Here is a 24,621-nt window from a genome sequence, read left to right on the forward strand (position 1 = left end):
GAGTCACCTAGAGGAGCCATGGAATGAGCACCCTAGGAGCACTGCCTTCACTGGATATAGGATGGATGGAGAGGTGTCCTCACCCCTTAGTCGGGTCTAACTCCAAGGCATGATCTAGTTCACCTCCCAGAGCTCCCCAGCAGGAGTGCACCCCTGCTGCCCACACAGGCAGTAGGCTCCATCATATATTCTCCCTGCCGAGCTTCCCTGCTCCCCTACTGGAGCTTCAGATCACCTCCCAAATAAGCTTCTTGCCCTTAAATCCTCATCTCAGGGTCTGTGTCTGTGTGACCCAAGGTAGACCAGATGGATTTGGACTCAGGGAATCGTGGCATTTGGAACTCAAAGACGTGAGTTTGACCCTTGCCTTGGCAATCTGCTCTCTGTGACCACACGTGAGTTACTTTGTCTCTCTGAGCCTCAGTTTCTTCATCTATAAAATAGGGATAATAGTACACCTTTGCTATGTAACAGTGCCCTCGGGAGGTGCAAATGAGAGAATGTATGTGAAAATGTTCAACACCGTAAAGAGCCACACAAATACTCATTATAGCTCATGAGGATTGTCCTCACCTCCCCCACCACATGCCTTCTTTCATACATTTTTATTTGAAATTATAGACTCACAGGAAGCTGCAATAATAGTACATAGAGCCCCATGTACCCTTCACGCAGCTGCTCCCGGTGGTGACATCTAATGTCATGGTAGCAGGATAGCAAAATCAGGAAGCTGCTATCGGTACAGTACTGTTAACTAGACTACTGACCTCATTCAGTTTTATGCTTTTTAAGGACTCCCCCATCTGCCATTCTGTTTCTCCTCGGTGCTCTGGCCTCCACTCACCCTACTTCTAGTGATCTTTGAAGAGTCTCAACCAGCCACTTGGATCACTATATCTTAGTGTCTACCACATTAGACCAGGTTCTGACTTAACGCTTTCAATCACTGTCTTAAACACACTTCAAAACTGTGAGACGAAATTCTATTCCTTTTCATCTAAATCTTTCTGTTACTGCCTCTTGACCGACAACAGGTAGGCATTGTAGACGAAATCCCAAGAGCTTGGATCCCACTAAGCAACTTCCTGAAATGGTGAATGAATGCAACAGTTACCCAAAGAGGTGTTTCCAGTGATGAATTGGATAACAGTATTTTCATTAGAAGGTTAATACATTTTCTTTAGTTGTTTTAGAAGTCTTGGATAAATGCCTCCTTGTTTATTCGATTCATATCCTTCTTAATTTTTCAAGTTGTCCTGTCATCCCTTCCTTAGTACTCCTAGGACTTCACCTTTAATTCCTGGAGAAAAAGTGGGGAGAGCCTTTTCTCCATCAATCCTCCAATGAAGAGAAGGGTCGTGGGCTCGTTCACAGTAGCGCCTCAGTAATCTCCTATACCCTCTTTGAATGCAACTGCTATTTCTCTCTGAGCAGATCATTTATCTCCTCCCTGACTGCCTTCTTGGTTAAAGGTTAACAAAAATGACATCCCCTTCAAGTTCAAACCCTTGGAATGCACAGACCCCTGCTGCCAACAAAGTCTTTCAAACCAAGGAGACAGAAAATGTACCAGGGCCAAGGCTCCGAAACTGCTGCCATTTCTGTCTTCCTGATGCCTATGGGTCTTGCTGACCATCCTTATCTTCTGAAAATGCTTTAGGATACATATTTTCAAGGACCAAGACTGTATGTCTTGTAGTAGTACCAATCTGTATGTGTGGAGGACCTGTTGTCTAAGTGCTGGAGGCAAGACTCTGTTTTTTTCTTGTAAGTTCTCTCATGGGGCTCTCACTCTCCTTCCTGGTTTCAAGGCATTAGCTCTACAGATATTATTCCCAAACTACCTCTCATTCCCAATCTCTCTCAAAAATCTGATCCCATATTCCACTTACCTGCAAGTCCCATCCTCACTGGTGTGATCACCATTCTCATAGTTGCCTGGACTCGAACTCTCAGGCTTATTTTACTCCTTATCAAGAAGCTTCTGGAACCGCCTGGTCCCAGTCTGTCATCCCTGTCCCACACAGCCAACACACATCAAGAACTCATGTGTCTAAGAAATGGGTTTTAGTGATCTTCTACCTTTGGACAAACCCAATAGAGATCATAGGCCAATGCACAAGGACAATAGCCTGGTTCTGCTGAGCCCAAACCACAAATGAAACACTCCAACACTCCATGCCCAATCCCATATCACTGGTTTTTGCTCCAGTTACTCTTCTTGACCAAAATTATGCCCCTGACTCTTTTCTCCACCTGTGAAATTCCACCTATGTTAAAAGGATCTGGACACTTCTATCCATGTTTGTAACCATTTGTTGACAGTAGTGCTACACCACCTGCTATCGCTTGCTAATTTTCTATATCCCTTATCTTCCTCAACTACATTGCAAGTTCCTTGGGAGCAGAGACTGGGTCTTACTTTTCTGCAATCTCCACGGCATCTAGAAGTCTGCCTCATCCAGAGAAGTAGCACCACGTATTTCTCATGATGGGTTGATATTCATGTGTCCAGCAGTCCCGACAAAATAAAAGGAAGGTCGATGAAACCAATTCTTATTGAGCAGCTATGATGTGCCACAGCCTTCTCTAACCACCTAATCTAATCTAAGTGCCCCCCCATCTATCACATTATTCAGTTTTGTTGTCATCATAGCATCTCTCGCTACCTGAAATTATCCTGTTCAGTTATTTATTCATGTAACAAATGCTTTGTTGTGCTCTCCAGATCCTTCTTTTTTTTTTTTTTTTTCTCTCCAGATCCTTCTTTCAGGACTATGGTTCTCATTCCCCCAGGTAGTGGGAGTGATGGCTGCTGAGTGTTCTCAGCTAAGCATCCTTTCAAGAACTGTCCATTGATCACACACACACCCCGCCCCCACGCCGGGGCAGCCTGTATTTCGTGACTGTTAAAATCGGGGTAGAAAGGCCCACAAACCTGCCTCTGCTGGGGCAACTCTGAGGGGCTATGCTGGTCCCAGAGCTTCTGTGGGGTGGGTTGAAGCTTCTGTAACACCCACCTCTCCCTACCAGTCTTTGCTCAGTCCCTCTTCCCTCACTTGCCTACTGGTGGCATCCCTAAGAGCATCCATAATAAGCTTTCTATATGCAGGTCTCCATCACAATCTGTTTCCAGGGAACCTGACTTAAGATGCCTTACTTGTCCATTGTCTGTTCCCACTAGAATGTTCCATGAGAGGAGGGACCTTACCTATCTCATTTACTGCTGGGCCAAGAATTTACTGCTAAATACATGACAGGTGCTAAAAAAATATTTGTGGACTATGAATGAATAAACAAATGGCTTCTATCTAAATCCCAGAGCTCTACCCTTCATTTTCCACATGAGAAATCAAGCACAGAGAGGCAAGTTAAATCTCCCAAGGATACACAGTTAGTCAGTTGTAGAACCAGGACCATACTTGTATGAATCCAACATCCACACTCTTTTAAAAACCAAGCACAGCCTCTTGATGTCTTCATCACTGAGGGTTGTACCTTCTGCTTTGGCTCCTGTGGTCTGGCTGACTTCTTGGTGTACTTGGCTTGGAAATCTTGATATAGCCTTTAGCTCTGCTCCTTCTCTCTTCTTTCTCTTAGCCACACCACTGGCATCCTCCATGCCTTTCTGTACAACTATCCTCCTTTGTGTCCTTTCTCCTCTGATCTCCCTGACAATGTGTTTGTTCAGAGGCTAATTACTCTCCAGTTCAATCACTACAGTCCTTACATGGGGACCATGGCCCTGTGATCTCATCAACTTCAGTCACCCTCAACATTCTCTTCCTTACCATCTTCTCCACCACGATCAGGGGCCAAGCAGGACATAGAATTCATACTAGATAATTTAAATGAAAACCAAAGAAAGATCAACACGCTGAAGTATGGGCAGTGCTAGGGGAACAAACCTAAATGGCAAGGCCCTCAGAAACCAGCAAGAGTGGGGAGCTGTTGCCAGTCCTAGGGTTGAAGGAATGAGGGAAGGAAACAGTGTTACAAGAGCCTGGTGAGAGCTGGAGCCATGGAGGAGGGTTTTCCCCGTGGGAGCTGTCATCCTGGAGGGGTGCAGACACTACCAGAGACAGGATGCCAAAGCAGGGGAAGAGCAAAGAAGAAATCCCCTGGATTTCTCTCCTGCCACTCAGAGCTCTTGATGGTGTTTTCCATTGGCCAACCCCAGCTGGATGCCAGGTGGCCATGGGGACCATGGGGCAGAGATTGGATCTGGGGGTCACAGGGGGAGGCAAAAGAGGGATCAATACACCTTAACTTACCAACAGAACAGCTAATTTTCATGTCCCACTAACACCATCCCATGCCTTTCCGTTTGTAAAGGTGTCTCGGGAGCCATATCGCACCTGTCCGTTGGGGAGACCCCGGCTGTGGCACAGCCTTTTGTCCTCAGAAGAACGGAAGGAGCCGTGGGAACAGGGCCAGGCTGATTACACGGGAGCAGATTCCTTTGACAACATCAAGAGGAAACTTGACACTTACCTCCAGTAGAAACACTGCCATTCTCCCGTGGACACATCCACTTCACGGGCACTTGTTCCTGATACTTAGCATCTAGAGCTGGGTTAGGAAAGGTCTGCTACAGTTGCTAGAAGCTTTGCTAAAATTCATCAGATGAGGGGATTTTGCAGGACAACAGGTGAGAACTGGGCAGAAGTCGCAAAGTAGCAGCAGCTCTGTTACGTGCACAGTGTTCTGCTTTTTAATCCTAGGCTTATTCAGCTCGTGTGTCGGAAATTCTTACTTTTGCTCATGGCCAACAAATGTGGTAAGGGAAACCCAGGCTATTAAAACGGCTACTTTGCCGCCGAGAAACGTGCCAGTGCAGGCCCTGAATCAGCCTCCCTCCGATGGGACAGGGTATCTCTCGCTTGCTTGCTTGTCGTCCCTCTCACCAGACTTGCGTTTTAGAGTTGCTCAGAGACTGCCAGAGTGATCGTGATTCTGCTTTCAGGTAAAGGCCACCCGCGGCACTGCTGAGTGATCCGTGAACCTCTGGACAGGTGGCGTTGGCCCATTCTGTTTCCTAATTGCAGTGTCTGAAACCGTTCACCAGTGTCCCATGTGTACAGTAAGGCCGCATGCTAACACGCTCCTGTTCGGTTCTGTGTATCTGTACACAGCAGTGTGTTCTCCGATGGTCACCTGCCGGGGCACCTTGTATGAAAATAAAGACTTGTTGCCATAAAACAAGTCCTCTATTGGTACAACCAGAGCACGCTGCGCAGCCTGCGGGCTCCAGCAGAGGATTGCGGGGCGGCTGGGGCTGGGTGTGGTGTGGGCTGCAGTCATGGGTGGGGGATGGAGATAGGCTGGGAAATAGGAAAAAGAGACTGGAAACCATCCGGATAACTCTTCTTGCCTGAGCCTCAAGACCTCCTTGCACTGGGAGCCAGCTGATGCCTGACCAAATACCTAGGAGGCTCTCAAGGTAGGAGGGTTCATTGCTGCCAAGAGCGCCAGCAAAGATTATGAAGCCCTTTGAAACACAAATATCCTTTGATCCTTGCAATGTCCCCATGAGGTAAGTACTAGGACTTACCAACCCATTTTACAGATGAGGAAACAAGCTTAGAGGATTTGCGGCTCACCCAAGATCATTAGATAGCTAAGAAATGGCACAGTTGAAACATAAACCCAGATTTGTGAGTTCAAGCTTTTTAACCAAAATCCAGGGTTCAGTTTCAGCACATGGTTAAGATGTATATTCTCTGGAACATCTCTCCATTCCTACCTTCTCCTCTTTCTGCACGTGCACACACACACACACATACACACACACACACCCACTACCCCATATTTTCTTAATCCTTCTCATTAACTTTCTTTTGTCTTTGACCTTCTCTTGCGCTTCACTAATTCTCTCATCATCTCTCCTCCTTCCCATTAACTCAGGCCCATCAGCTTCTTTGTCAGTACCTCACCTCCTCGCCAGCTGCCTCTTGCCTCAAATACTGAAGTGTGGTGATGTCTAGTGCTGCACCATCCAATACAAGCCACTAGAAATATGGCTTGAATGACTAAAGAACTAATTTTTAATTTAATTTTAGTAAATTTAAATTTAAAAAAATATTTTTTTTATTTATTTGACAGAGAGAGAAAGCACAAGTAGGGGGCGAGGCAGGCAGGGAAAGAGGGAGAAGCAGGCTCCCCTCCAAGCAGAGAGCCCAAAGGGGGACTCAATCCCAGGACCCTGGGATCATGACCTGAGCTAAAGGCAGATGCTTAACCAACTGAGCCCACCCAGGCACCTCATAAATTTAAATTTAAAACTGTACTTGGAGCTTATTCTGCACCCTGTCCCCAATGATCTTTAAGTGTAGGCTGTGCTCAGTGACTTGTTTCCAAGGAAAAGACTATAGAAAGGGAGAAAAAAGTAACTTGGGGTACAGAAATCTGGCAAACATGACCTCAGCCAGATGATCAAGGCCCACATCACCAGTCATAAGTCATGTTGATAGCACATGCCATTGATACGATGTGATGAGAAAGGTACTTCACCTTCACTTCTGTGGTGTTCCTCCCCCCAAACTATCACCCCAGTCTCACCATGAGGAAAATATCAGCCACACCCCAATCAGGGAACATTCTTCAAAATACCCAACCAGTACTCCTCAAAACTGTCAAAGTCACAAGAAATAAGGAAAGTGTAAGAAGCTATTGCAGACCAGAAGAGACTAAGGATCCACGAATAAATATAATGAAGTGTCCTGGATTGGATCCTGGAACAAAAATAGGATATTCATGGAAAAACTGGTGAAGTGCAAAGAAAAACTGGAGTTAGTTAATAGCACTGTATCTATGTTGTCTTCTGAGTTGTGACAAATGTCCCACAGTAACCTAAGATACTAACAATAGGGATATATGTATTTTTTGTATGGTAACCTCTGTACCACCTTTGCAACTTTTCTGTAAATGTAAAATTACTCTAATGTAAAAAGCTCATCAAGAATTAAAAAAATTAAAGATCGCTATTCAATTCAGTTATCGGAAAACTTTTAGATATGTTGGAATGACTTCAGTATGTTAACTTACGTTTTCAACTGTAAGTTTTATGAAGTCTAAATACAGATCAAATGGGGCACCTGGGTGGCTCAGTTGGTTAAGCATCTGCCTTCAGCTTGGGTCATGGTTCCCAGGGTCCTGGGATTAAGCCCCATGTCGGTCCCCCTACTCAGTAAGAAGTCTGCTTCTCTCTCTCCCTCCACCCCTCCTCCCAGCTTGTGCTTTCTCTCTCTCTCTCTCTCTCTCTCTCTCTCTCTCTCTCTCTCTCATAAATTAATTAAATCCTTGGACAGCCCCGGTGGTGCAGCAGTTTAGTGCTGCCTGCAGCCCGGGGTGTGATCCTGGAGACCTGGGATCGAGTCCCACATCGAGCTCCCTGCATGGAGCCTGCTTCTCCCTCTGCCTGTGACTCTGCCTCTTTCTCTCTCTCTCTCTCTCTGTCTGAATAAATAAAAAATAAAATTTTTTTAAAAAATAATTAAATCCTTAACAAAAAAGAAATCGAAAAAAATACAGATCAAGTATTTCCAATGGACCTTCAGTGTCTGAAATGAGATGTGTTAGAAGTACAAAGTACACACCGATTTTAAAAGACTTCATACCAAAATAAAGAATGCAAAATATCTTCATTTCTGAAATATTTGAGTACACGTTGAAATGATGTTTTGGATATACTGGGTTTATAAAACTATATTACTAAAATTAATTTTACTTGTTTCATTTCTCATTTTCTAATAGGGCTAGAAGAAAAATTACATATATTCTGGCTTCTATTAGAACTTCAGAATACAGACTCTTGAGCCAAACAGCCTGGGTTGAAACCCCAGCTCTGCACCTAGTAACTGATGGACTCTGAGCAAGTTAGTTAACCTTTCTGTGTCACAGTTATCCATCTGTAAATAGCGTACCTACCTCATGGGGTTGTTAGGAGGCTTCAGCAAGCTCACCTATATAATGTGCTGGGTTCTAGCAAGCTCCGGAACATAGTAAGCACTCAATCAATGCTAGCCATTATCATTAAGGTAGAGTTGTTTATAGCCAAAGGGTCTTTGGAGCTTCAAGAGTCCTGAAGGGATGCACTGCCGAAGCCGAGAGGGAGCAGGGAAGAAAGACCTTCACTGCTTTCTCTTCCTACTCCACCTTACCGCCCGGGTCTCCCATTGCTCAGTCTCTGTGGAAGCTGGCCAGCAAGTGAGCCCAGATGATGCCATCCACAAGGCCCAGCTTCCCAGGGGCACAGCAAGGCAGAGCGAGGTGGGGCATAGATCTGGGCCAGGGGGTGGAGGGCCAAAGGAAGAGAACCAGGACACCTCACTACTCCTATAGCAACCAAAAGCCTAAAGCACCCTACTTTCCACACCCTCTCAGCCCCACATCTCTGTCCCCTCCTCCATAATTCAGGACAGCCATGTTTAGTGAGTTTCCCTTAGCCTCCCCAGACCCCCTATTTCATAGCGGACTCAGCCCTTGCCATGCTCAGAGCTCTGAGCCTTCCTCAGTCCTGAACTCAGCTTTGTCAGAGATTAGTCAGGATATGAAGAGATGGGCATTTTTTTGTCTTTTCACTGATTTCTTGCCTTTATTCTATAAAGGGAATGGCTGATCTTTGAAGGGAAAGAGCAGGTATTCTCAGTATTATGTACACCCCACTGCAGCCCGAACTGATTGATGGAGATGAAGAGAATGATGATTAATGACCTCAGAATTATGTTTTGAGTGGTTTTCTCCCTACAGGATTCCTCCCAGTGTTCCTGATGTCTACCTAAGCTGGTCAGTCACTGTTCTCTGAAATAAATGAAGCTAGGATGGATCTCCTTTGTGTGTAGGGCAAGCAGTACCTTCGTGAACCGATCACACTAGTTTTCTTCTTCTGCTGGCCATATGGTCTCTCCCCTCTGCTCAGTTTTTCCAGGGCACATGTGCAGGGAATCTAATAATGGATTCCAGCCAGCCTCTGGGCTATTATGTAAATAGGAATCCTCTAGCACTCCCCCCATACACACACACATCCCTTTGGGAATTCCTCTAATTAATTAAGTTTAAAACACACACACACGTACACACTCCTTTTCATGGTGTTAGGTGGTCTTAACACTACCCTATTTTGGGGTGTGGCTCTACTTTTAAGGATAGGAAGCACATGATTTTATGACTCTGGTTGCTTAAGTGCTCAATCTCATTAAGCTCCTAAAGTCATCACCTACTCCCAGCATCTCCCAAAGGACTGTTCCCCTGCCAATATTTATGCATTTTAGTCTATTTTATTAGGTGCATACAAGTTTAGAATTGTTTTATCTTCCTGAGGAATTGAATCCTTTATAGTGATCTAGTGAGCCCTTCTAACCCTGATAATGCTTTTTATCTTAAAGTCTGTATTCCCCAATGTAGCTTTCTTTGGGTTAATAATTGCCTGGTGTGTCTTTTTTTTTTTTATTATTCTGTTACTTTCTGCTTTCTGCATTCTTATGCCTTAAATGTGACTTTTGTAATGGACATATAGCTATATTTTTTAAAAATCCCATCTGATAATTTCTGCTTTTTAAATTGGCTAGTTAAGGGCAGCCCAGGTGGCTTAGCAGTTTAGCACCGCCTTCAGCCCAGGTCCTGATCCAGGAAACCCAAGAGTCCTGTGTCGGCTCCCTGCATGGAGCCTGCTTCTCCCTCTGCCTGTGCCTCTGCCTTTCTCTCTCTCTCTCTGTGTCTCTCATGAATAAATAAATAAAATCTTTAAAAAATAAATAAATAAATGAGCTAGTTAATTCACTTGCATATTCAGTGAGTAATAGCAACTATTATATTTGGACTTGGTTTGCTACCTTATTTTTTACTTGCTTTTTCTGTGATTCTTTTTCTTTCCTGTTTCTTGCTATTTGAATTGTTTGTGGTTTATTGTCTGGTTTTGGGTGTATTTCTTTCCTTATTTCATTGTTCCTTTTTACTTATTTGGACTTCATCGACTCTATTTTTTTTTAAAGATTTTATTTATTTATTCATGAGAGACACACACAGAGAGAGAGAGAGAGAGAGAGAGAGAGAGGCAGAGACACAGACAGAGGAGAAGCAGGCTCCATGCAGGAAGCCTGATATGGGACTTGATCCCGAGACCCCAGGATCACATCCTGGGCTGAAGGCAGGCACCAAACTGCTGAGCCACCCAGAGATCCCCATCGACTCTATTTTACTCACTTATAATCACCCTTGAAATTTTTATAATGTATACTCACCTTACAAAGTAAAAAATTTAATAATATTTTAACTTTCCTCTAGAAAGAGGATTGGCAAACTATGGCCCAATCAATCAAATCTGCCCACCACCTGTCTTTGTAAATAAAGTTTTGCTGGACCATGGGCTTCTTTCATTTATGTACCAACTATGGCTACTTTCACCCTATGATGGTAGAGTTTCATATTCATGACAGGGACTGTATGGTCTGCAAAACCTAGAATATTTGCTAGCTGTTCCTTTATAGAAAATGTTTTCCTAACACTTGTTCTCTAACAATACTCTTAAGGATCTTAAGAGACTTTTTAAAGATCTTATTTATTTATTTGAGAGAGAGGAAGAGTGCAAGTGCAGGGAAGAGCAGAGGGAGAGGGATAAGCAGACTCCGTGCTAAGCACAGAGCCTGACATGGGGCTCAATGTGGGGCTTGATCTCAAAACCCTGAGATCATGACCTGAGCTGAAACCAAGAGTCAGATACTTAACCAACTGAAACGACCCAGGTGCCTCAAGGATCTTAGGAGATTTTAACTCTGATTTCCTCTCCTGACTTGCATGTGATTCTTGGCCAATATTTTATTTTTGTCATTTTTCTTAATTCTATAATTCAACATTAGTATTCCTTTTCCCCAAAAAATATTATTTGATCATATGTGTATGATTTTGCATTTTTACATATTTGCTCATATGTATATATGGTTACATATGGTTTTTTAAAGTTAATTTTTTTAGTAATCACTATACTCAACGTGGAGCTGGAACTCACAACCCCAAGATCAAGAGTCACATGTTCCTCCAACTGAGCCAGACAGGTACCCCCGTATATGTTGTTTTTATTGTTCGCCATTCCTTTTCACATCTCAGATCATCCTTCTGACATCATTTTCCTTCTTCCTGAGGCTCATCTTTTAGAAGATGTTCTTTTAGTGAGGATCTTTTGGTAGTAAATTCCTCCATTTTTGTGTATTTATAAACATTAATTTTACCCTCCTTCCTGAAAGATGATTCTCTGAGTACACAATTCTAAGCTCTAAGTTATTTTCTCTTGATAATTGAAAAATATTATTCCATAGTCTTCTGATTTCCATTGCTGTTGAAGGCAACTGTTAGTCTAATTGTCATTCCTTTAAGGATGATCCATCTTTTCTCTCTGGTCCCTTTTAAGATCTCTTGGCATTTAGTGTTCTGCAATTGAATTATGATCTGTTTAGATATGAATTTCCTCCTTTGAAAATATCCTTCTTGGTATATGTTTTGATTCCTGGATATGCATTATGTTTTCCATCAGTCGTCTAAGAGTCATGCCACTATGTCTTTAAATCTCTCTCTCTTTCTCCTCTTATTCTGAAACTCCAATCAGATTTATGTTTGACCTTCTCATTCTAGCCCCCAATCACTTGATCTCTCTCGTTCATAGTTTCTATCTCCTTCTCTCTTTGTGCTGCATTTTGGGTAATTTCTAATCCTCTCTTCAGCTGGATTTAATCTACTGTTTAAACAGTCCATTTGGGTTTTTTGTTTCAATAATTGTATTTTTATTTATTGAAGTTCTATTTAAAAAATCTTTCTAGTTATTTCTGCCAGCCTATTGTTACCTGCTCATTTGTATGACCACATCTTTTATATCATCAAACATTTCACACATAGTTGTTCTGTATTCTGTAACTGAAAATTCCTATATTTCCAATCATTGTGGAGATCTGAATCTATTTTTTATAAGGTTTTATTTATTCGAGACAGAGAGATACAGAGAGAAAGAGAGAGAGCATGAGCAGGGGGAGATGCGGAGGGAGAAGCAGACTCCCTGCTGAGCCAGAAGCCCGATGTGGGGCTCAATCCCAGGACCCCAAAAGCATGACCTGAGCCGAAGGGAGATGCTTAACCATCTGCGCATCAAACCAAGATCTGAATCTATTGTATGTTATTTATGCTGCCTCTGGCTCATGGTGGCTTGTCTTACTGTATTGCAAGCTGGCTGTGTTTTTAATCTGTGGGAACCCTGTAGATCTAAATTAGAAGAGCTTTTTTCTGAAGAGGAGTTACTTCAGCAGAAAGTCAGAGACACCTCTGATCTAAGACCACTTCAGCCACTGTAAAGATCTTGGCTTAATAAATGGGTCCTCGACCAGCATTCCTACCTCAAAGCTGGCCCATTTCTCAGTATTATTATGTGTTGCTATTGGTATCTACCCTCAGGGCATTTCCCTACTTACCTATTGCTTATAATTTAAGCCTTCCTGCTCTGGTCTGGGCCTGGATTATTTTTTTATTTTAGAAACTGTTGTTGTGGAAGCCTTTGGAAATCTCTCCAACCACTTGACCAGAAATGCCTTGAAAGGCATTTCATATTTTTTATCCAGGACATAGCTGCTATGCAGTGGGAAAGTCACTCAGAGTACTCATTCTACGCCCAACACACACACACACACACACCAATTGTTAAACTTTGAAACATACTGTTTTAAGTAGAAATCTGGTTGGAAAAAAATGTCCTTACTCATTGTTTCACTTACTACACCAAATATAAAGCTTTTGGGGATCCCTGGGTGGCTCAGCGGTTTAGCGCCTGCCTTTGGCCTAGGGTGTAATCCTGGAGACCCAAGATTGAGTCCCACATCGGGCTCCCTGCATGGAGCCTGCTTCTCCCTCTGCCTGTTTCTCTGCCCCTCTCTCTGTGTCTCTCATGAATAAATAAATAAAATCTTTTTTAAAAAGAAAACTAGCTTTCTTATTTAGTCACTATTTTATCATCTCTAATGTTGAAAATAGCTATAGACCTCAAGCAAAATGCTTGCTTCTTGTATACAAAGCTGATATTTTGGCACATGGTACCTAAAGATAGGTCCTGTACCATAAGTTAGTTTGCCTTTAGAAGTAGGCACTGATGATCTTGGCTACTTGCCTTGATCTCACATACACATGGAAACTGTTGTTACTTCAACACTACACAAAGACATTATTTAGCCTTTGTAACTTGCTGTTTATTTGCCACAGGCTTCACAATCCCTGTTTTTGGTAAGTCATTTCTCATGACCACTCAAAGAGAAATTTGAGGGGATGCCTGGGTGGCTCAGTGGTTGAGCATCTGCCTTTGGCTCAGGGCATGATCCTGGGGTTCAGGGATCGAGTCCCACGTCAGGCTCCCTGCATGGAGCCTGCTTCTCCCTCTGCCTGTGTCTCTGCCTTTCTCTGTGTGTCTCTCATGAGTAAATAAATAAAATCTTTAAAAAAGAGAGAGAGAAAATTGGGTGATCTATTCTAGGTCCATCTGCCTGTCTCCCACTATCAATCTTTGTGAGATGACTCAAACCCTCCAAACCTCCATACCTCTACATTCACTGAATAAGTGGATCAACTAAAGTGAAAAACTGGCTGCCACATCCTCCTCTTTCCCAACATCACTTCTTTCTAAATTAGGCATCAGGAAAGGGGGCTGATCTGACATATATGAAAATGATCACCAGTACACCGATCTTTCTTTGAACTCCTGCTCTGGTGCAAGGGGAAAGGCTTTGCATCTTTTTTTTTTTTAAGATTTTATTCATTTATTCATGACAGACAGACAGAGAGAGAGAGAGGCAGAGACCCAGGCAGAGGGAGAAGCAGGCTCCCCTCAGGGAGCCTGAGGTGGGACCCGATCCCTGAACCCCAGGATCATGCCCTGAGCGGAAAGCAGTTTCATGGCTGAGCCACCCAGGCATCCCATGGCTTTGCATCTTATATCAGTGATAAGGACAAGCATTCTCTTTCTGAGGCTCCTCCCATTATTGGGCAAACTACTCTTTGTATTCAAAGGACCCCACAGATACAGAGAGTGTGCCGTCACAGAAAGGGCAGGAAGCCTGGAAGCAGGTAGCCTTGGGAAAAGTGGGGCAGGTTGGCTGGGAAAAGTATGGGAAGCATTCTAGCCATTTTGAGATGACTATAAGGTCCCTAAGATTATGAGAGAAAAAAAGAAACTCACATTTATTGAATTCCTGTTAGGGACATGGTACTTTTCTTTCTTAAATCATTTTTTTAATGTCAGAAATAAGACAGAATAAGAATAATGTCCATTTACCTATTGTCTAGATTTAACAATGCACATTTTGTCATAGTTCTGTCATCTATTTTTTATATTTAGAATTCTAGACACAATAATATTTTATCCTTAAAAACTCTTAGCCGGGATATAGGGTCCCATATCATCACAATGCCATCATCGCACCTAACAAAATTAACAATAATTTTCTAATATTATCTAACCCTTATTCTATATTAAAATTTCCCCCAATTGTCTCCCAAATGTCTTTTGCAGCTGGTTGTTCAAAGCAGAGTCCAATCATAGACCATGCACTGCATTTGGTTATTATTATATCTGAGACTCCATTAATGCAGATGGTCCTGGTAATTTTCATATCTTATCTTTTTATCTCCATAACAATCCTAAGAGGCAGTTATCATTATTTCTATTGTACAGATGCAAAAAAATTGAGGCTAGAAAAGTAGTTAGCCCAAGATCACACTGCCAGTAAGTGTGCAGAGGACATTTCCTGCTTTTTTAGCTGCCAGGCATCCACACCTCCTCCCTATTGTGAGCAAGTTCTGTTGCACTGTGGTGTGGGGTGTACTCCTGATGGCCAAGAGGTAGGCACATAATAGTTTATGGCTAGCCCTTGGCAAATTGGATGCCTTGGTCCAGGACTTTGAGTCTAGACTAGCACTGTCCAAAGAAATTTTCTGCAATGATGGAAATGTTCTATATCTGCACTGTACAATACGGTACCACTAACCACATGCACTAGCTACCGTATTTAACAGCACAGTTCTAGGAAGAATGATGTCAAGCTGTAGGGACATTTGAGAAAGTATACATAGCATCAGTGGCATCATTTAGAGTCTGGTAGTGATGGCAGCTCTGAGGGTTGGGTCGATGATGGTGTTCTGGATAGATCATTTGCTCCCTTTCAGAGCTTGACCCTCGACTCAGCCTATCAAATATCTGAATCACCCAATAGTCATCCAGTAAATTCCCTTTTTGCTTAAATCTTCCAAAGTCAGTTTCTATTGTTTGAAATCAAAAGCCCATTGCCAGACACTGCTAGTTGCCACCCGATTCCTCTTTTTCCTCAGGAATAGAATCTCCATTTTTATCTGGGAGCAAGTTTTAGCTGGTTGTGGCTACATAACTAAGTTTTGGTCAGTGAGGTAGATTTTCATGTTCCCATAGCCTATAGTTTGTAGGACTCATCTGTCATCTTGTGTGGACACAGTGGTATTCTTTGATCCCATTAAGAGGGGCCCTATCCTTGGCCTTGACCATTAGAGAACTCCACTCTGGCTGGGCCCCTTCCTACAGGGTGAGGAGTTAGCAAGGCCAGAACCTTCTAAACCATGGTTTAGATAAAAGGAACCTTGGAATTCCCTGACCAAATGACCCAAGCTAGCTTCTAGAGACTGCATGGGCTTCTTCCCTGGGTCCCTCTTCCAAAGGGCAGATGATGTACTCAGTATGAATACGATATACTAGAGGGAAGCCAAAGGAGTAGCTGTTTTCAGAGAGATGTGAATAGAATTTAGAGAGAGACTCCAGCGCACTGGTCCATTCACCCATGGGGCTCCTTATAGTGGGAGATGGAACAAGGGGGAAGGGAAGGGTAGCTGGGCCATAGGCTAGGAACCCAAGCTTACTCTCCCCATGTCATTATGGTCCAGTGTGGAACTCCAAGGAATCCAGTAACTTTAAATTCAAACCTGGTCTTTCAGGTCTTACAAAAATGTATTTGTCAAGATAGAGGGATAGACATATTTTGATTAACAGTTTCTGAGCTTATTTATAACTTTTAAGTATTTGGAGATACACACACTCACACACGTTTCCATTTGTACTATGGTTACAGGTCTTACAAATACGAGGGGTGAGGGGCACCTGGGTGGCTCAGTGGTTGAGCATCTGCCTTTGGCTCAGGTCCTGATCCTGGGGTCCTGGGATGGAGTCCTGCATCGGGCTCCCTGCAAGGAGCCTGCTTCTCTGTCTGCCTATGTTTATGTCTTTCTCTCTGTGTCTCTCATGAATAAATAAAATCTTTAAAAAAAGCCAAATATTAGAGGTGAGCCTACTTGTGCAAAAGCTTAAATACTACTTACAACCTCTGAAACAGTAAATGTAACAGAGTTCGATGGCCTTCTTTCTGGGTTGTTCCCTCACTTTATTATTTTCGTGTTCTCTCCCTACAGTTCTCTGGTTGCAATAAATCATTTGTAGGCAGGGACCTGGCTCTCTCTCTCTCTTTCATAGTCTCCTGGCCCCTTAGTACGAAGTGTTCTGAATACATGGGCTCTATGTCCAGGAAGTCTTAACCTAAGATGAGCATTAAAATTGTGAGGAGAATGCTATAAGAATATGGAGTCCCTAGCTCCATCTTAGTAATTCTGATTCTGAAACTGGGCAAATGTTTTGTTTTGTTTTGTTTTGTTTTGTTTTGTTTTAAGTTCGATTCTGAAGGAGAGCCATGGCTGAGATGCTCACTGCAGTGACTGGCTTAATCACTCACTCCTGCCTAGAGACTGATGTCTTCAGAGATAGAAGAACAAAGGTAAGGAGGTGAGAATGGAGTGAATTAAAAAATCAAATCCCCTAGGCCTCTCAAGCCCTACTTCCAATCTCTAGGGTACCACATCTGCATCTCATTTCTACTGGCCTCTTGGCCTTGGATGGCTGTCATTAGCACTTCCATAGCTCAAAGCTTGCTCATGGATTTCAAAATCAGGTGATAGCTGGTGGTTCTCAAACATGTATCCATACCTCCTTACAGCTTTGGGATTTTTGAGGATATACTCCTAATCTCCCACCACAGCAACTGGCATATAGTAGATATTTATGAAATGTTTATCTAAGAAAAATATCTTGCCTGAGTTCAAGGAGCATGGCACTTGATTCTGGGAAAACATCAGGACCACTGGAGTTTAATATTCACCTCCCTTCAAAGAAATGGGCTAAGTGGGATGCCTGGCTGGCTCAGCGGATAAGTGTCTGCCTTTGGCTCAGGGTGTGATCCTGGAGTCCCGGGATCGAGTCCCACATCGGGCTCCCCACATGGAGCCTGCTTCTCCCTCTGCCTATGTCTCTGCCTCTCTCTCTCTGTGTGTCTCTCATGAATAAATAAATAAAATATATTTTTTAAATGGGCTGGTTTTTTTTAGTTTGACCTAATGGTGAACAAATGAACTTCTTTAGTAGCCAATTAGTAGACTTGAACCACCCATATCACCTTAAAGAAATACCTGTCAACCCCTCCTGTTTCATCTTTCATGGACATTTTAACCAAGACTTCTGATACTCATATTTTTTGTGTTCCCATTATTTAAAATACAGTCAGGTACAATAATATGCAATTATAACCTGCTTCAAGCCCTTAAGGGATCATTCATTTCATGCTGTTTTTTAAGATAAAGGTAAATTCTTTTAGAAAACCGAAAACACGTAGCAAAGCTGAAACCCAACAAACATTTAGATAACACAAAACAGGAAAACTTCAGAGCTGGGGGCCAGATGTCTTGAAGAATTTTTCTAAGGAAAAGTCTTTGAGATGAACTGTCTCTGCTGGTTTGCTGCCCAGCATTTTTTCATTGGAGCCGCTATTGCGCAAGATTGCAACAACAGTTTGATCTTTGTCTTGATCTTGGTTCTTTTTGGCCCCAATAGGTTGGGATTATTTTCAATAACTGCGCTGGAAACAGCTCTGTCAAGTGCCTTCTTTGTTTCATGCCACAGATCTTGACTGAAAATAGTACAATAGCTTCGTTAGGGACTATAAAAGGCTCAGGCCAGGAATCCTCGGGAAGCCACAATAGAAAGATACCAAGGCTGTTTAGGAGAATAAAATAAGAATAACTATCTATCAATGGGTCAATTAAACATGCTCTTCCTCCTTTGCTGGAACAAGCAAGTGACTGAGCCTCACAGTTTGGGGTCTGCTTCTTGCAATAGCTTCACTGACCCCACAAAGCACTGAGCAGACTTGCCTCGGGGTCATCGGACTTGATGCTTCATCTAAACCACACTGGGAGAGGAGTACCACTGCTAGGTTCCCTTAAAGGAAAATGTTAAATTGAAACCAACCCCATTGCCAGTGTTTCTCAGAATAAAAGGAGCATGCTAAGTGAGACAATTGTAAAGTATCATCTCCTCCACTCTGCTTTTTGCCAGAATATTCTATTAACTTAGCAACATTCAGAGCCTTGTCAGGATTCCATATTACAGTCCACAGACTTAATTGGGACCATACAGAGAGAATGGCAAGCATGGGCTAAGTTTCCCAAGGGTTTAGATTATTGAAAAGAGTCACACAATATGCGTTGGGATTGAGGGGGCCCAGCAGGGGGGTACAAGGGGCTCAAAAGCAAGATCTACTGTATTTTGGTCTGTTTGACTTTTCTTCATATGTTAGAATTTTTTAAGATTTAGAATCTTTAGCCAGAAAAATATCTTTAACATTGATGATCCTCTTGGTTTCTTTTAATAAACTGCCTGAGACTTAGGAGAGGTATAGCAACTAGATTTGAAACTATAAGTCACAGATCCCTGGGTGGCTCAGCAGTTTAGCGCCTGCTTTTGGCCCCAGGCATGATCCCGGAGTCCTGGGATCGAGTCCCACATCGGGCTCCCTGCATGGACCCTGCTTCTCCCTCTGCCTGTGTCTCTGCCTCTCTCTCTCTCATGAATAAATATTTATTTATTTTTTTATTCATGAGAATAATGAAAATAAATATTTATTTATTCATGAGAGAGAGAGAAAGGGAGGCAGAGACACAACACAGGCAGAGGGAGAAGCAGGCTCCACGCAGGGAACCTGATGTGGGACTCGATCCCGGGACTCCAGGATCACACCCTGGGCCGAAAGCAGGCGCTAAACTGCCAAGCCACCGGGCTGCCCAATAAAATCTTAAAAAAAAAGAAAAAAAAGAAACTGCAAGTCACAAAACTATCTGGGTTGTGGCTGATCATGCCCCTTTGTTCATACTCAGCTACGAGAATATTTTTGAAAGCTAATGGTTGCCGCTGTAAAGGCTGGAATGAATGAGGGTTAACTACTCCACTGCAGCCTCAGGACGAGGTTATGGGGAAAGCAAGCCTCAGCCCATATTCTATTACCTTGCAAAAAAAAGGTTCACTCAAAAAAGTATATAACAACCACAAAGCATGTCAGTAATTCATTATAGCCAGCATCAGGCAATCAGAAATCCTCCTAAACCAATGGTTGGACAAAGGCCCACATAGGGTTCAATTCTTGGGTACTATCCCTAAGAGTACCAGCTGCGGATATCACTGGGTTCTTAAACCTCGCTCATGCAAGAATAAGAAATATTGCTAAAATATTTGGGCAGATCCACTTACCTTGAATTCATGCAATTTCATCAATGAGAGCTCATTTCAACCTTCATCTTGCTAATTAACAAGTCATTTATTTATTCCAATAATAAAACCTTATTCTGACATTTGTTATGCTCATTAGCAAAAGCTAGATAATCTAGATAGCAGAAATGGGTATAGCAGCAGCCTGTGGAGGGTGGGTGCTGTGCTTGGAGTGCCCACACACCAGCCCTGGGGTGTACATGATCGATCTGCATCTGGCTTATTGCTTAACCTAAATTTGCAGCATGTAATATCACTCTATAATTGGTGAGAAATTTTTAAAAGATTTATTTATTTATTTTTAGAGAGAGAGAGAGAGAGCACACACATGTGTGTGAGCAAGGGGAGAGGCAGAGGGAGAGGGAAGAGGAAGAGAATCTCAAGCAGATTCTCCATTAAGGATGGAGCCTGACATGGGGGGCTCGATCCCACAACCCTGAGATCATGACCTGAGCCAAAATCAAGAGTCGGATGCTTAACCCACTGAGCCATGCAAGTACCCCAAATTTATGGGGAATTTTAAAGTAAATTTCAGAAATTATAACAAACTGCCTAGTGGTAAATTAAGAACTCAAACCTCGTTCTTCTGGCTTCCAAAATATTTTCTGAAGGGCTACTTGCCTCTCTTTAATTAAAAAAAAATCAGAAAGTTTGCTAAACATATGCCAGGCGAGATGTCAAAATATGAAATCATGCATGCCCATGAAACTGGGATTCTCTGCAACTAGTTCTTAGGAACCTTGATCAGTGTGTCCTGCAACTTCTACAACAGGGTGTGTTTCTGGGTCCCATGGGGCCATCAGCAGACACACAGGGTGACCTCTCAGCATTATGGTGAAGGGAACTCTACAGGGAACTCACTCTTGTCCACAAGGTGATTTTGGCTTCTTGGCTTGTCTCAGTGGACATGTGGGCCATGATGAGATGGACCCATAAGAGGCACTAAAGAAATACTTGTCAGGTTAAGTTGTGCTGAAAATCCTGTTGGTTTCCAGGGAGCTTGGGTAAAAGGATTTTGAAAATGTCCATAGGACACTGATTTAGGCTTAGAACTGTTTGTTTTGAATCCTGCTCTAAGACTCTGTATAGTCCTGTGATTCTTGCCCTTGGCTGCATGTTAGATCATGTGAGCAGGTGGTAAAAATTCTCAATGCCTGGTTCTATGCTAGAGCAATTAGATCAGAATCTCTGGGCTTCGGGTCCAGGCATTAGTGGTTTGTTGGGTTTTTTTTTTTAAGGTTTTCAGATGATTTGAATGTGCAGCCAGGGTTGAGACCCAATTCAGTGCTTCTAAGACTGCAATTTTCAAGCCACCTGGGGATCTCGTTATAATGCAGATTCTGAGATTGTGGCTTCGTCTCAGGTGACGATCATGCTGATGCATGCTGATGCACCGTGGACCACGCTTTGAGTGGCAAGGTCTAATCTCTTACCACCAAAAGGTTTGGGGGGCAAAACCACTTAAGCCAAACCTGAGATGGGCCAAAATAATCCAACTCAATCCTACCCGAGGATATGAGGAATACAGCCTCAGTGTGAATATGAAGCAAATCAAAACGATTAAACACCTAAACGTTTCCTAAAAACTGAACTTTGGTTTCCCACTTGTCTTAAATGCTTAGAGTATTTTTCAACTCACAAAAATGGCATAGCTCTAGTACTAAAGAGCTAATCATCTAATGCAAAAAAAAAAAAAAAGCCATCTCCCCATCCTGATCATTATGCCCTTCGTATTTACTGATTGTCTCGGCTCTCCCAGCCCCTGTAGTTGGCCTGCCACGGGGTGATGCCTACCTGTGTTTGCTGTTCTTTCCACAGCTAGAGTTTATTCATTGCAGGATCCAGGGAGGGTGTGGAGGAAGCTCGTCACACAGCCGGCGGGTCTGCAAACAGCGGAGGCGGCTGGAAAGGAAAGGGCAATCTTTAAATGTAAACAAAGGAGCAGGCTGGGGCTCACTGAGTGGCCTTTTCGCTACATCTGCATAAGCAGATAGTCCCTGACATCAAGCGCAGCGGCTTGAATCTGAAAGAGCGAGAGAATTCTGCAAACTCGGAGAGCACAGAAAACCCAAGCCCCTACCCACGGAGCCCAAGGTGTGCGCCTGTGAATTATGTTATCAGCCGCGCAGCAGGACTGTGGAAAGCACTAACTATGAACAATATATAAATTACAGAGGTCATTCAACGTGCAGATCAAGTGCAATTAAAATGCAAAAGACTTTTCTTTTTACCTGACTCAGAAAAAATTTGTGCAACACAAGGGTGCCTCAAATTGTCCAGTAGAGCGGGGGTAGCGGTGGGGGGGGGAGAGGTGTGTATGTGGGGGGGAACCTGATTACTGGACTCAAAAAGGCTAACGTGCAATTTGTGTTCTTTTTATGTAGATTAAATGCATTGACTGCAGCTTGTACCGCTTAGATACGCAGCAGGGAGTCAAAAGCTTGGGTATCAGTCAACCACAGCCAGCAGCTAAAGCCTGGGCCAGATCTGTTATTGTGCCTCAAATGAGACACTTAATCTAATCTAATGGGAGCAAACCCCCCTGGACAAATAAAAGGGTATTACCAGCAGCAATGGCAGCTGTAATGTTAAAAAAAAAACAAAACAAAAAGCACGAAATATTTTTTTTTGTGATAACATAATTAATGACTCTTCCAGCCTCCTTAAAAAATCTTGCTTCCAGCTCACAGTGGCTTGTGAAGAGTCTCAGGAGGTAAAGAGCAGGAGCAAGCAGCCGGCCTTCTCCCCTTCTCAGGAAGCCATGTGTGCTAGGTATACCACAATCAGAGAAATGTGGGTTTTTTTTTCTCCCTGGAGCCAAATCTACACCCTCAAGTAGCAGGAAAACATCACTGGGGTTTTGATGAATTTGCCTTATTAAAGCCAACAAGAGCGACGCAAGGGGTAGGAAGAAAGAAGACCGTGAAGCCCAGGGCCTGGGCTCCCAGGACAGGTCCAGTAACCATCTGAGACACAATGAAACTGGAACCGAGGATCACAGAACAGATCAACAGAATGCTGAAAACTCAAGTTCATCTTGAAGGACATGAAATCCAACCTCTCCTAACTCAGGAAGTGATTCCGTAATGTTCCTGTTGGTTAGGGATTTTAACTCCAGAAAAAGAGAATCCTTTCTAGAAGCTCTGCCTTCAGAATGTGTTCCCTTCAATTCCCAAGTCACTGCACGAATAGTCCTTTGGTTAGGTGCTCCCCAGACTTTAAAGTGCATATAAATCCCCTGGGGATCTCATTAAAATGCAGATTAAGATTCAGTATGCCCCCACCACGTGGGGCGCAGCATGCTAAATTTCCAGCAAGCTCCAGGGTGATGCCAATGCTGCTGTTCCATGCACTACGCTTGGAATAAAGCTTTGGTTATCTGACCACTCCCGAAATCAAGCTGAACCCTGGTAGCTTGGTGCTAAGGCCAAGATTTCTAGATTTAGCTTCACGTGGTCCATTCTCCTTCATGATCCCAACCTTATTTTATCCCTGTTCAACCATCCCTGTTCAACAGTCTGTGGCCACCACTCCAAAAGGCCGATGCAGCTAGGGCAGTTTCCTGTACATTGGACACCCCATTACTGCAGAAGCTTCTCTAAATGGCAGACACGAAACCATTTTGCCAAATATATTCATTGTCTATTACTGTGTAACAAATCATCTTAACGCTTGGTGGCTTAAAACAATAAACACTCATTGTCTTCCAAAACTTCCATTGGTCAGAAATTCAAGAGCAGCTTGGTCAGGTGGTTCTGGCTTGGGGTCTCTCCTGAGAGTACAGTTCTGTTGGCCGAGGTGACAGCTATCAGCAGGGCCTGACTGGGACTGGCCAGTCTGTTGCTTCCGAGGCAGCAGGTTGGTGCTGAGTGTTGGTGGGAGAACTCAGGTTCATTCCATGTGGGTTTCTCACCATCCGGCTGCTTGAATGTCTGTGGCATGATGACCACTTCTCCCAAAGCGAGTGATCTAAGACACCAAGACAGAAGCCCCAACACACTTTAGACCTACCCTCAGAAGCCATGCAACAGAAACTTGTGCCGTGTTCTCTTGGTCACACAGACCAGCCATGAATTCACTGTGAGAGGAGACTACATAAAGGTGTGGATACCAAAGGCAAGGATCACTGGAGGCTGGCTCCACACCAAATAAGCCAAAGCTCCCTACTCCCTCTGCAAAACACGCCAACTGAGGTCCATGGCCCACTGAATGCTCAGAGCCACACTCTGATACCACGCACACTTCTCTTCCCACTGTTTACACTTACTAAGAGTTGATTGTGTTTGCTCCCAAACCTGTTTAGGACAATTGTTCCCATTGTACTTGCTATTATAAGTAAGTAATTTGAACATGTGAATTATGAAATATGAATGCAAAAAGGAGTTGTTTTTATGAGAACAAAATTGCAATTTCGGAAGATATAATAGTAGCAGGTAGCTAAAAATGCTGTTGAATTATGTGTCTGCCAAACAATTATAAGAAGAGTGAAAAATCATTTAAAAACTGGGAGGATTATGCACTAAGCTCACCTCACAAGTGTCTTAAATTCTTGCTCCACTTCCAAAACTGGAAATCAGAGACAGTACATTTTAGATACGGCTCGTGCAAGAAGGAAAGCCTGCAACTCCCATCAGCTGATTTTTATTCAAAGAAAATGACTTGGCTGTACATCAAAAGTTTAGTGAATGAATGTTTATTTACATGTTTTAAGTTAAATAAAATGTTTATAGTTTGCACATACCATTTTTAAAAAATGATTCCTGGTTTTGTTTTTTTCAATTAACCAACCAAATTCTGGTTCAGATGGACAGATGAAAGCATCCATTATAAACAGGAAGCTGCTCCTGGAAATAGCACTTTTGTTTAGAAGGAAGAGGAAGGGTGGGGGCGCCTGGGTGGCTCAGTCAGTTAAGCATCTAACTCTTGACTTCAGCTCAGGTCCCGTTCTCAGAGTTGTGAAATCGAGCCATGAGTCACATTCCGTGCTG

At 43.2% G+C, this 24,621-nt stretch overlaps 1 protein-coding gene and 1 pseudogene across 2 annotated transcripts in view; one reads left to right on the plus strand and one right to left on the minus strand.

Annotated features, from left to right (window-relative positions):
* Positions 1-5,200, plus strand: part of LOC112919050 (protein Mdm4-like) — a 45,865-nt pseudogene extending 40,665 nt beyond the window's left edge.
* The window catches only part of RAI2 (retinoic acid induced 2), a 387,183-nt gene that overhangs the window by 146,982 nt on the left and 215,580 nt on the right, over positions 1-24,621 (minus strand). For both annotated transcript variants that reach the window (XM_072744882.1, XM_072744880.1), the window contains exon 3: positions 21,428-21,535. The gene's annotated coding sequence lies outside the window, so the exon portion shown is untranslated. The remainder of the gene's footprint in view (positions 1-21,427; positions 21,536-24,621) is intronic.

Source organism: Vulpes vulpes, chromosome X, assembly GCF_048418805.1.
Source record: "Vulpes vulpes isolate BD-2025 chromosome X, VulVul3, whole genome shotgun sequence".
Classification (NCBI taxonomy): Eukaryota; Metazoa; Chordata; class Mammalia; order Carnivora; family Canidae; genus Vulpes; species Vulpes vulpes.